Source organism: Triticum aestivum, chromosome 4A, assembly GCF_018294505.1.
Source record: "Triticum aestivum cultivar Chinese Spring chromosome 4A, IWGSC CS RefSeq v2.1, whole genome shotgun sequence".
NCBI classification, from domain to species: domain Eukaryota; kingdom Viridiplantae; phylum Streptophyta; class Magnoliopsida; order Poales; family Poaceae; genus Triticum; species Triticum aestivum.
Window position 1 is genome coordinate 690,835,057 of NC_057803.1, and position 13,009 is coordinate 690,848,065.

Consider the following 13,009-nt stretch of genomic DNA (forward strand, 5'->3'; position numbering starts at 1 on the left):
AGGTATGGTGGTAACAATCAGCGATAGGTTGATCTACAGAGATGCTATCTGGTCTAGCTACTATGATGAAATTAGTCAATAAAATGCCCTTTATCAAAATAATGATCAAAGTGAGTTCTATATGTAGATGGAAAACAATAATCACTAAAGCAATGGCTGGTGCATAATTTATTTTCTTCAAATGGAGATTGTACTGATAGACAGCCTCACTTGATGTGTTCGTAACCAAGATATTCCGCAACATGTTCACTTTGGCGGTGACAAATTTTGATCCTAGAGAGCTGGCGAAGAAACTGGCATCCCGTAAAGCTAGAGTAACCCGGTAGCACATACGCATTAATTTGATGAAGAAACACGCTCATAGTACCACAGTCACGTGAAATAGCTTAAACAAAATGTCACACGAAGCTTTTGCTCCTCCATCAGTCAACATATCAAAAAGCTAAAAGAACATGCTGATCAGTGTGCTTGCCTCCTCCGGAGACGAATGGATCTTTAGGATTACCCCACTGATTTTTTTATAAGTAAATAAATCGCACGGGGACTTCTTTCAGAGCTCTATGACGTATAGTATTTTCTCACAAATGGTTGTCTACTTGGAGTGATGACCTATATTATGAACGTTTTAATAATTACGAGAAATACATAAGAACGCAATATTGATTCCCACATCTAATTAAAACTATATTTACAAATTGCTAAAGTTTTTTTATCCAAGCTTAGATTTTCACGATATTTTTCTACACCATAGCCCGCAAAGCTAGAAAATCTTGGGGTCCATTTTTTATTTTGATTTCATTAAAGATAAAGCCTATTCTTCTGTATGCAACTTATGATGTATACCTCTGCCTGAACAGAATGTATTTTGATTACTCTCGTTGTTATAAATGGTTGGAAATTCACAATCATTATTTCATGAAAACGAAGGGAAGAGATACACAATGAAAAAGGAAAGACCCACTGGTGTTGGCACCAGGTAGAAAAAACACGTACTTTATCCAACCCTACCTAATATTGTAGAGCACAAAACATGAATCATACGGCAGATGTTTCTTCCGCGTGGTGGCGAAATGTTCTAGGTAGTGACATGTTCAGCTCATTCCGAGGCATATCAACGCAAAAGCAGTTCAATTGTTGATAACGAGTCATTTTTTTTATATTTCTAATGAAGATGCAGAGCTCATGCTAATTAGAGTCAAAAAAAAAGCTCATGCTCATTATTAGAAGAAAACAATCTAACGTAGTGAAGAGCAATGACCATAGCCTAGAAAAAATCCTTCATTAATCAAAAAGGCGATCCCAACTAAAGCCTGGGCATGACACCTTAGTGGTTTAGTCAAGTAAACAACTTTGGTAACTTTTTTTTGAAGCAGATTCGATTTTATTGAGGAAGTCCTCTACTTTGCACTATCAATTTAGAAACATATCATACTTACGTGTATGGTTTTGAGCTAAACTGAACACACTAAGCAAGTTATTTCTCTATCACTTGCTAGATTTGCCACGAAATGTACGATTGAAACTCGAAGAAGCAATACCCTGCACACTCTCATTGGCATTTTGCCATAACATGCCGCACAAGTTTCTCCGACATCATCATGCTATATGTACTGCATCATAATCACGTGATGTTGCGCATGGTTCCAACATGCACCACAGTATTGAATCAATTCCTGGACGTCGTGCATTCCACGTCATCTACCAATTTAGAACAATTCTTAGCTGAATATTATTTTGGCTGAAAAAACATATTTGTAAAACTGCACATGTATTATTATTTGTAATTTTGCAACAAACATACATACTAGACGCACCCACATGTGATGTGTGATGCTTTAATAACGACCGCATCCACTGAGGCTATGTAGAGATGTATATCGACACGCTGGCATGCATTTTCTCGTTGAACTAAATGAACACTCCACCAAATCTAAGGTTAGCAAGGTTCCTTGTTTTTACATCACAGTTACGATCTTCCCTTTTTGATCTGAACCAAGGTGGGTATCCTAGTGTAAATATTTTAAACCTGAGCAAACAAGTAGAAACCATTGACAAGGAAAATGAACAAAATTACTGGAAAAGATGTAACCAGTATGATAGTGATGGAATGTCCTTCATTTGATCCTATCAACAAATAAAGCTATATCTTCTTTGAGTTTCCTTTTTACTGCATATAACAGATGGACATATATTGCAAATGATCCTAGCATTGTGATTGACCAGAATGTTCCAGCATGCAAGAATGGTAATGTACATGTGAAATAACCACCACATTCTGTTCTAGGACCTCACATTTTCTCAGGATTACTAAAAGTCCATCATCCGAAGACTGCTAGAAGTCCATCATCCCAGTTAAACAGAGATAATGTCATTCTTTGATGAAGGATGTCTGGATATATAGCTCATATCCCCATGCAAATCTCAATTAAGGATGGCCATTTTACCCATGGATTATAAACAAAAGACACACCCGTGACATTATGGACCGAACGAAAACATTTTCTGTCATGGAAGTGACACTTCCATGATGGTAATTGTGACAAAATATGTATCATCATAGAGATGGTGGGTTCTGAAGGAAATATGCCCTAGAGGCAATAATAAAGTTGTTATTTATATTTCCTTATATCATGATAAATGTTTATTATTCATGCTAGAATTGTATTAACCGGAAACTTAGTACATGTGTGAATACATAGACAAAACAGAGTGTCCCTAGTATGCCTCTACTAGACTAGCTCGTTAATCAAAGATGGTTAAGTTTCCTAACCATAGACATGTGTTGTCATTTGATGAACGGGATCACATCATTTGTGAATGATGTGATGGACAAGACTCATCCGTTAGCTTAGCATAATGATCGTTAAGTTTTATTGCTATTTCTTTCTTCGTGACTTATACATATTCCTTTGACTATGAGATTATGCAACTCCCGAATACCGGAGGAACACCTTGTGTGCTATCAAACATCACAACGTAACTGGGTGATTATAAAGATGCTCTATAGGTGTCTCCGAAGGTGTTTGTTGGGTTGTCATAGATCAAGATTAGGATTTGTCACTCCAAGTATCGGAGAGGTATCTCTGGGCCCTCTCGCTAATGCACATCATAAGAAGCCTTGCAAGCAATGTGACTAACGAGTTAGTTACAAGATGATGTATTACAGAACGAGTAAAGAGACTTGCCGGTAACGAGATTGAACTAGGTATGAAGATACCGACGATCGAATCTCTGGCAAGTAACATACCGATAAAGATCTTTGTAGAATATGTAGGAGCCAATATGGGCATCCAGGTTCCACTATTGGTTATTGACCAGAGAGGTGTCTCGGTCATGTCTACATAGTTCTCGAACCCGTAGGTTCCGCACGCTTAACGTTCATAGACGATATAGTATTATATGAGTTATGTATGTTGGTGACTGAATGTTGTTCGGAGTCCCGGATGAGATCGCGGACATGACGAGGAACTCCGGAATGGTCCGAAGATACAGATTGATATATGGGAAAATATTGTTTGGTCTCTGGAAGGGTTCCGAAATTCACCAAATGGGGTTCCGGATGTTTCCCGAAATGTTTGGGTACAAGAACACTTTATTTGGGCCAAAGGGGAAAGTAGATAATGTTTTTGGAAAGCGCAAAAGGAAGAGTAAAAGGACTCCAGGGGCTAGACGCCAGGGTCCAAGGGCCAGACGCCAGGGTCCAGACGCCGGGAACCCTGGAGTCTGGCCCTGGAGTCCGAGAAGGACTCATGCCTTTCGGGTGAAACCGACTTTCACTAGTAGGAAAACCCCCCATTCGTCCCAGTTTGTTAGGGACTTATGTCCCGGTTCTTGAACCGGGACTAAAGGGTCGTTACAAATGCCCTAAACTTTTAGTCCCGGTTCTAACACGAACCGGGACAGATGGGCCTCCACGTGGCCGGTGCGCCGAGCCCAGGCAGGAGGGCATTTGGTCCCGGTTGGTGGCACCAACCGGGACCAAAAGGCATCCACGCGTCAGCAATTCAGGGGCTGGGGTTTTTGTTTTTTTTGAAAGGGGGGGGGTGGGGGTTTTGGGGGGTTAATTTAGGTGTTTCATATATTGTGTTAGCTAGCTAATTAATAGAGAGAAGTGTCCTCTCTTATGTCCATGCTTGGTCGACGCTACGTACTATACATAGAGAGGCCCTCGACACACTAGCTAGTAAGAAAATGAAGGAAACCATTAAGTACAGAAGTTCGTCATGCATACCGAGAGAAGTGATCGATCGACCTCTCCTTCTCCGAGAGATTGGTCGAACAACAAGTTTTCGTATTATCTATCCGACGCTACTGGCAACATACATATACAATATGTAAGATCTCTTACAATCCCCTAGCATTTGAAATCAACTTCCGCATGGTATTCTCCAGCTTTATTGATGACGTGGTCAAGAAAGAATCCCGCCAATTCCTCTTGAATTACTTTCATGCGATCTTGTGGTAGGAGTTCATTCCGCATCTGCCACGTCTAATTTGAAGAAGGGAGTTAATACATATATATGAATGAAACTCAACAGAAATTATGGTGTAATAAAATGAAATTGTGAATATTATTGCTTACGCACTTCATATTGTCTTTTAGAGTAGCCCCGCTCATTTTTCAAAGTCGCGTTGTAGATGAACTCGCATATGTAGTATCCACAGTAATCATTCCCTTGTTCCTGTCACAAGCACTTTACGAGAAATAGAGGTCAATCAAATTGATAATGAAGCATTATAAATGGCATTGATGAAAGTATAGCTATAGAATCAACGGGAGATGCACGCAACTAGCTAGCTAGTAGTACTTACTTTCGGGTATGTATATCGCAGCTCCTTCGGCAGTCCCGGAGCTTCTGCGGTGAACTATTTCCAAATCCTGCAATAAAAAGAAAATAATTATTATTACTTGAGATATCAGAAAATGAACAAAAAGTTGCCGATATGGTGCGATAATGATCGATTGAACTTACTTGTTGAGCATTTTAGTCATGCCCGCATAGGTTTGGGATCTTTTGTCTCGAGTCTAAGACGGTTACTAGTCCCCGCTCAAGCTTAATCTCCAGAAGAACATAGTAGAAGCTGCGCACGCATGCATGACTCATCAATTACATTACTATAACCTCACTCGAGTAATAAGGGAAACCGAATATGCACACGACAGTAACATTCAATCGAAGTTGTAAGGAAAGAGTATTAAATCTTTGTTTTGATTTTTGATCAACGATTGTAGCAAGTAGGCCTCGGCCTCTTCGGCGTTCTTTGTAACCAGAAATTCTTCTATGATATTTGTGTTAATGAACCCAATATCATACATTTCTTGTTTTCTGCACTCGACGATCTTCAATCTGCATAATATAGTGAGGATAATTCATTATAAATACATGCAATGAAAGAGCTGAGCTATATATAGAGACTTAATGACAGAAATAGTACTTACAGAGAGTAGCAAAAGACCGTTAATTTATCGAGGGCCTTTTGATTGAAGAACTCGAAGAACTCCTCAAATGGAACAGGCAATAGATCAGTTCCAACGAGGTTGTGCTCCTCTTTAATTCTCAGATACAAAGTATTCGTCCCTTAGACTCTCTGCAGGTTTTCATGTACCAATTACTGAATCTTCACATCATCGTTGTTAGAGATTTTTTATCTTTGACGAGAGGCTTCCCGTACTCGTATCTGTGTTCGTCCACCTCCAAGAAATCAAAATGTACATCGTCAGGCAGGTAATCTCTAAGATTACTATAACCGGGCACCGTCACGGAGCATTAGCGACAATGTCGCTAGACACATTGAGCGGGGGGCACGATTGCTTTGCTTCTTCGCCGAGCTGGGCAATTTTTTTCCCAGCTGCTCGTTCTTTTAACCTTTGATCACTGACAGTACTTCCCGACCGCTCCACTTCGAGATATTCCTTTTCAGTAATGCGCTCATAGTTGGTTTTCGGCGGAGACTTTGGTGGTTTCCTCAGGGCATCGGTAGTGCGCTTTGCTTTCACCGGATCTACCTTCTCCTCCGGAGGTGGATTTCTCTTTGCTTTCAACCCTTCAAAGAAGTCCTTCACTTAGGTCTGCACGGTCTTCGCATTTTCCTCCTCGGTCCTCTCGTACGGTAACTTATCTAGAGGCTTGAGAGGTGGACCGTATCTGTATTGCCTCCCGCCACTACTAGGGAAAACCTTATACACAGAACTTTAGCAGTAGCGTGGGTCAAAAAAGCTCGCTGGTGCTAATTAGCAGTAGCGCGCCTGAGGAAACCGTGCTGCAGATAAAGATCTAGCAGTAGCGCGTCTTGCTTCAAACACGTTAGTACTAAAATTCCCACGACTTAGCCGATAGGCTACACATAGTAGTAGCGATCTATAACGAACCGCGCTACCGCCACTTTATTTGTAGCGGCGTGTTTTAATATAAACTCGCTACTGCTAAAGGTTATAAAATTAAATGGAAAGAAAATGGAAAGGTAATTGAAAATGAAAAAAATAGAATAAGGTGAAAGGAAAAAAATAAAATGTGAAGAAAACTAAACGAAAAAGGGGAAAAAAGAGAAAGGAGTAGAAGTAGCGTGTATCACAAAACGCGCTGTAGCTAAGATAGCAGCATTGCTTTTCCTGGAATGCGCTGCTGCTACTTCTGACTTAACCACGGGGTTCGTCCTTTCCCACGCTGCCACTTCCCCCAAATCCAACTCTCTCCACTGTCGCCGCCGCCGTCGCCCGTCGGCCGCCGCGTGCTATCCGCACACTCTATGCCGCCCCGACCCCAGATTCAACGCCGCCCCCGCCCCCGACCTCAACGCCACCCCGGACGCCGCCCCGACCCCGACCTCGACGCCGACCGCCATCCGCCGCGCGCCCGAGCCCCAACCCCGACCTCGACGCCGCCCTACCCCTGCCTCATCACAGGCACCCGAGGTGAGCACGCCCGCTCCTCCCTCTCCCCTACCCCTGCCTAGGGTTTCTTTATATTTTAGTTGCATCAAATTAGTTAGGGTTCATGTAAGAGTGGAAAGAAATCGGATGCGGATGCGGCTCAAATGAGTTAGGTTTTCATGTAATTAAGGGTGAAAACGAATCAAATTTCTAAGATGAATCATAAAACGAGTAAAATTTGACCACTTATTTCACTTTATAGTTGGATAATTGAAATATCCGCTACCACTTTCCACCCCTATAGGTTCATCAAATTAGATGGTAATTAGGGCAGTAGTTCCTAGGTACTAATTAGTTAGTAAAAACTAGGTACTAATTAGGTACAGAATATTTTTATTTATAGTAAGTTTATTTTTAGTAAGAACTAATTGAATTAATAGAACTAGTTAGTAAGAACTTGTTTCTATTTTTTAGTTAAAGCAATTTTTCCCGCCTCGACGTGGACGATGCCTATCCCGCATCCTCGTCGTCGAGTCGGCGGAGGACGACACCTGTTTGACCAGATCGGCCATGTCCGGGACTGGGCTCCGCCGGGGTGGTACTGGGAGGCGCTACCTACCGGGGGGCGCAGGTTGGTGAGGAGCCAGCCTGTCGTTGACCCGAACCTTCTTTGGTGGCGGTCGCGTGGGCCAGTGACGATCCAGAGGCTCGAGGACTCCGTGGAGGTGGTGCATCACCGTGTCAGCGAGGAGGACGCGAACGTCCGTCGCTACTTGTTTGCGTTGGAGCACAGGAGATTCTCCAATACATGGCATGTTCTCCGGGGATCTCACTGGAGCTATAAACCCGTGATGGTTCCTTCTCTGTGGGTGTCCACCGCCCGCGCCGATACCCGTCGTGTGCTAGGGTTTTAGTTGTATTAGTGATGTTATATGTATGACACTATTCGTGATGTATTAGTGATAATATTCGATGATGTACGGATGGATGAGATGATCTACTTTTGAGTCCTATAAGATATTTGCTTATTTAATGCATTCTAATTTGAGTCCTATAAGATATTTTGAAATGTATATCTTGTGTTGCTCAATATCCAAGTGGCCGGTCATGTTTGCAGGTTACACCTCCGAGTGGCCTATGTTTTGCCGGAGTGTTGATTCATTTCCGTTCAGGCAAATTTTAGGCGCTCGATATGTCCTATTTTAGCAAAGGTCATGCCGGATTTTTCCATGAATTTTGGCATGACTTGTGCCAGAATATATAGGAAATATCGAGTGCCCCAGATTTGTGTGTTGAGTATATTGGTAGTTGTCTTCGATCAGTTTTCAATTAATGTTTTAACTATGAACATAGGAAATGTCTGACGATGAAAAGGATTTCGGTATTTGCAAATACTGCAAAGACGAGCATGGCCTATGCGACGGAATATTCCTAGATGATGATAGGCGCTTCAGCATCAAGCTGGACGAGAACTTCGAAGTGGATACAGTAAGTCACAACGACAAGTCTTTTTTAGTAATTAAGCATGACATCTGCTTCATTTGCTTCAACTTATATTTTTTTACTATTCTACTAGCGTATCCCCTACCATGCAAGAGTTTTTGTATTGGATAAGATAGGTTTCAGTCATAGTGCGGAGGAAAAGAAAGTTTACTTGAAGACCGAGCATGGTTATATTTTCCATGCAAAATTATACAATTCAGACGACTACACCTATTTTGGATGCAAAACATGGCGAGCACTATTCAAGACTTATGCATTTGAGCCTGATATGGTTATCACCTTTGATATTCGTCCGGAAGATGATATTGAAGATAATACCGACATCTGGGTCGATGTGCAGACGCCTCCAGTTATACCATTATGTAAGTTTCTCAACCATATTTATGTCTTTGATATTGTTTATTCAAAAATAGTTGACAACTAATTTGTATTGTCAGCTTATTTCGGTGCAAGCAAACATGTCCAGCGCTTGGTAGACAGGACCGTATACTGTCCTGGGGCTGAATTCAACTGCGAGGAGCTCAGTCATTATGTTTCATGGCTTGAGGATCTTGATACTGTCAAGACAAATTTTCTTCCTGCATTTAGAAATGTTAGTACTGAAAATGTGCGACCAATAGTGTTGGTAATGAACTACGGTCACATCTATTTAGGAAGGATGGTAAGATTTTTACTATTTGTCATCAGTGCATCTTTTCCATACATTACTTTTGAAGCTAAACTTCATTGCTATGTATGTTACCATATGATGTTCTTCAACCGGGACTCCCGATGAATGTTGTGCCTTATGGGATCGAGACTAAAGGTACCATGAGTATTATCAGCTTACGGACAAGATATCCTACAGATTACTTTAGTGCATTCAAGATTAGCGATGGATGCTTAATAGTGCAAGACTGGACCAAATATGTGATGGAGGATCACAGAGAAGTACTAGGGGGCAGCAAACAGATGCGCTACCCACGATTAGGAGACAGGTTTATCTTCATGCTCCAGTTTGATCAAGGAGGAGAGCTATACGTGTTTTATGTTATTTTACCTAAGAGAGAGCAGCAGGAGTGATTAGCTAGCTAGAAATGAGTTTGAGGATGATGATGTGCTACACTATTACTATGATGATAAAATAGCTAGTGTTGGTGGTAATGACTATGATGATTATTATTATGTAACACCCCAAAAATTTAACCAAGTTTTAAATATTAAAACTTTGCCAGGAGTTTTTAAAATTTGGCATTCTGGATTTTTTCTGTTGATTTCAGAACTCTTCTTTTAAGGTTAAGGAGTTTTATTTTTCCAAGTGGAGCTTTCCAAAAGTATATTGGACTTCTATTCCCTCTCATTAAAACATTTTCTTAATCAGTAGATTTAATTATTAGATTATTTCACCCTGAGCTTTATTCATTAAAATGGCTTTCCTTAAGTTTTGGAGCTCTTTTTGAACTACAACCATTTCATAAAATTAACTAATATTCCAACCAAAATTTGGAGATGTCATGTGATGTCTCTAAATCACTTTTGTGCAATAATATAATTATTTCATTGCATATTTTGAGTGTTACACCTGTTTTTCGAATCCGGTCCAGTGGGCAGTTTTGCACTATAGCCTAATTTTAATATTTCCCTAGAGCCTCCACCAAAATTATGGGATGTCAGTGGTAGCATGCCATCCAACTTTATGCAAAGACCTAGTGTTGTTCTTTGGAGAAATTGAGTGAATCAACCTATTTTTCATTCTAGACCAGACTTGTGTTTTCTACTGCAACCCCATTCATTCTTGCTCTAGTGACCTTGTGCTTTCACCTGCTTGTAGTCAACCCTGCAAAACCCCTAAGTCCAGGAGCATGCACTCTTTGGAACACTTTTGGTCCATGTAATGATGCCATTTACTCCCTGTCCAGAATTGTAGTTTTGCAAAACTTGCACTAGCAAGTTTCTCCTTTTGGCAAACTAACCTCACCACCCTCTCTTTCTTCTAAAGAGACCCCACTCTGGGAGATTTGGCCACCCCAAGAACTGCCTAGGTGCCTTTGGCATTTTGTCAAACACCCTAAGTGCATAGCCAGATTTGGCATGTTTTCAAGTTTACATTGTGAACTTGAGCCCCTGACCTATCCACCATGTCCCTTGATTCCCTTGCTAACCCTAGACTAGCCCTGTATCTTGCCAGCCTGAACCGCGACCTCTAGGCTGCCCTGGCATTTCATCGAGCACGTCCCGGGCATGCTCTGGGCATGCCCAGAGTGTGCGTTTGGCACACACGTGCGCCCGAGTCGCCGCGTCCTGCCCAGCACTCACTCCGGTCCGTGACCGACCGCAGCCAGCACACCGTGTCCCCTTCTGCACCCCACGAGCCCTGCAGCTCTCGCCACGTCCCCGGCAGGCCAACAGCTAGCCGCCACTGCCGCCCGACAGCCCCTGCGCTGGCCAGCGCCGCCCAAGCCACCTCCGCTCACCAGCTCGCCCTTGGAGCAGTAGCCGCTCGTCCGCTAGCTCCTGCCGCCATCCCCAGCCTCGCCACGATGCCCTGCAGCTACAGAACGTCGGTCGCCGACGAGCTCATCCGCAGCCGCCGCTGAACCGCCTCGACTCGCCTATTTAAGGAAGCCTTGAGGCCGTTCCCGCACACAGGCAACCTCAGGCCACCTCCATGGCGCTTCCCTAGCTCGCAATCGACCCGGGGAGGTTTTGTTCCTCGTCTCCGGCAACTCCTGCCGCCGCCACCGCCCCGGCCATTCCAGCACCACCAGGGCCTCCCCCTCTCCACTCTCTCCACCAGTAACCTTCCCTTCCTCCCGTGAACCCTTTCCCCTGCTCAATTTTGATCGAGAACCACCGCAGCCCCAAAACCACTCTGCTCCCGAGGCCTCCTCCGCCGCGAAGCTCAGCGTCGACGACTCCCTCCACCCCCGTCGACCCAACAACCACCGAGAGGACCGCCCTGGTCTTGCGGATCCATCTCGACTCTCTGGAGCCCGCGGGGAGCAGCCATTCGCCGGCGTTGATCGCCGTCGCCTCGCCTCCGTTCGGGCGAAGGAAGAAGAAGGAGGGATGGACTGGTCAAACCTGACCAGTGGGCCCCCTGGACCCACTGTCAGTGACCCCGCCCCAGTCCACGTGGGTTAAGTGGAAGCGTATTTCCGAAATACGCCTTCGACGTGTTCGTATATATTCGAAATGTTTTCTTTTCTGTTTTATTTTAAATAGCAGATTTTGACCAAACTTTGACCGGCTATAACTTTTTAAATACAACTCCAAATAAATTAATTCTTTTACCTACCTCTCTCAAATATTGTGTTGTTTATTTTAAGATTTATTTGAAAAGTTTTCAAAACAACTTTTTGTGCTGTTTTGATTTTATGTATTAATTCAAATATATCCTTTTAAATAGGATTTTTGAAGATTTCAAGATGTTTTGGAATGCACCCTGCTTTCCCATGACCTGAAGGCAAGCATTTTGAACCCTGGTGTAATTTTTGTGTGTGTTGTTGACTCGGTGACAACACCACCCGACGCGAACATACGTCATTTTATGTGAGGATGTGATCCTACTCATGAGTGCATGTTAATGATTTTTATGCTGATGAGTTGATATGGAAATCACCGTCATATGCCTTTCATGCATACCGGAAGGGAAGCCGGGAAGGCCTCTGTCTTGGGTAGACACGGTCTTGTTCCTAGTCCTCCGTCGAGACGGTCGTGTCTGGTATGGCATGATGGGGTATGTCACGTGGTGTTTCTATCTGTTGGTTGAAGTATATGCATTGTTATGCTAATCTTGCAGAGAATATTACAACCTCCCGAGTCGACCGTAGATCGAGTCTTGTGCCAGTAACCCCCATACTTGCTTCGTACTACCACTCGTGTCTACAACAAGTAGGGTATGGTTCAGTAAGTTGTCAACCCCTTTCCGAGCACACACCGTACAGAGAGGCCATGGTGGAAGATACTGGAAGCATCCGGTAGTCATGCCACCGAGTCCGAGAGCATGGGTGTTTCGGTTGTAGCCGAAGGGGGTAGCTCCCCATTTTGCGCGCGGTATAAATTTTGTGATCCCATGTTCCGTCGAGGTTGTAGCCTCCCCACTTGACAGGTGTCGTGGGTGATTCAGAACACATGTGAGTTAAGCTGGTGTGTGCAAGTTTGGTGTGTTTCCAACTAAAAGGCCGTGGACGGAATTAGTCTTGATGGACTAAAGAAATCCGTCACTCATGGGTAAAGAGTACACCCTCTGCAGAGATTAAACCTATTCGAATACCCGTGCCCATGGTTAAGGACTACAGTCTGGGATGGGTCAAGTGTCGGTCTTAGTGTCGGTCTTCGGAGGTGAAACTGTTAAACCAGAACTGGAATCACAACTAGTGACTTGTGATGATTATGATTATTATTTTCGTTGTGAACTAACCCGTGATATTTTTGGTATTATCGAATATCCCTGGGATGGTTCTACCTCCGGGATATTCACTATGATTGTTTCTTTTAAAGCCCTTTATGTGGTGTCGCTAAGACGCCCGACTGTGGCATTTCTTTTAAAGCCCTTTATGTGGTGTCGCTAAGACGCCCGACTGTGGCATTTCTTTTAAAGCCCTTTATGTGGTGTCGCTAAGACGCCCGACTGTGGCATTTCTTTTAAAGCCC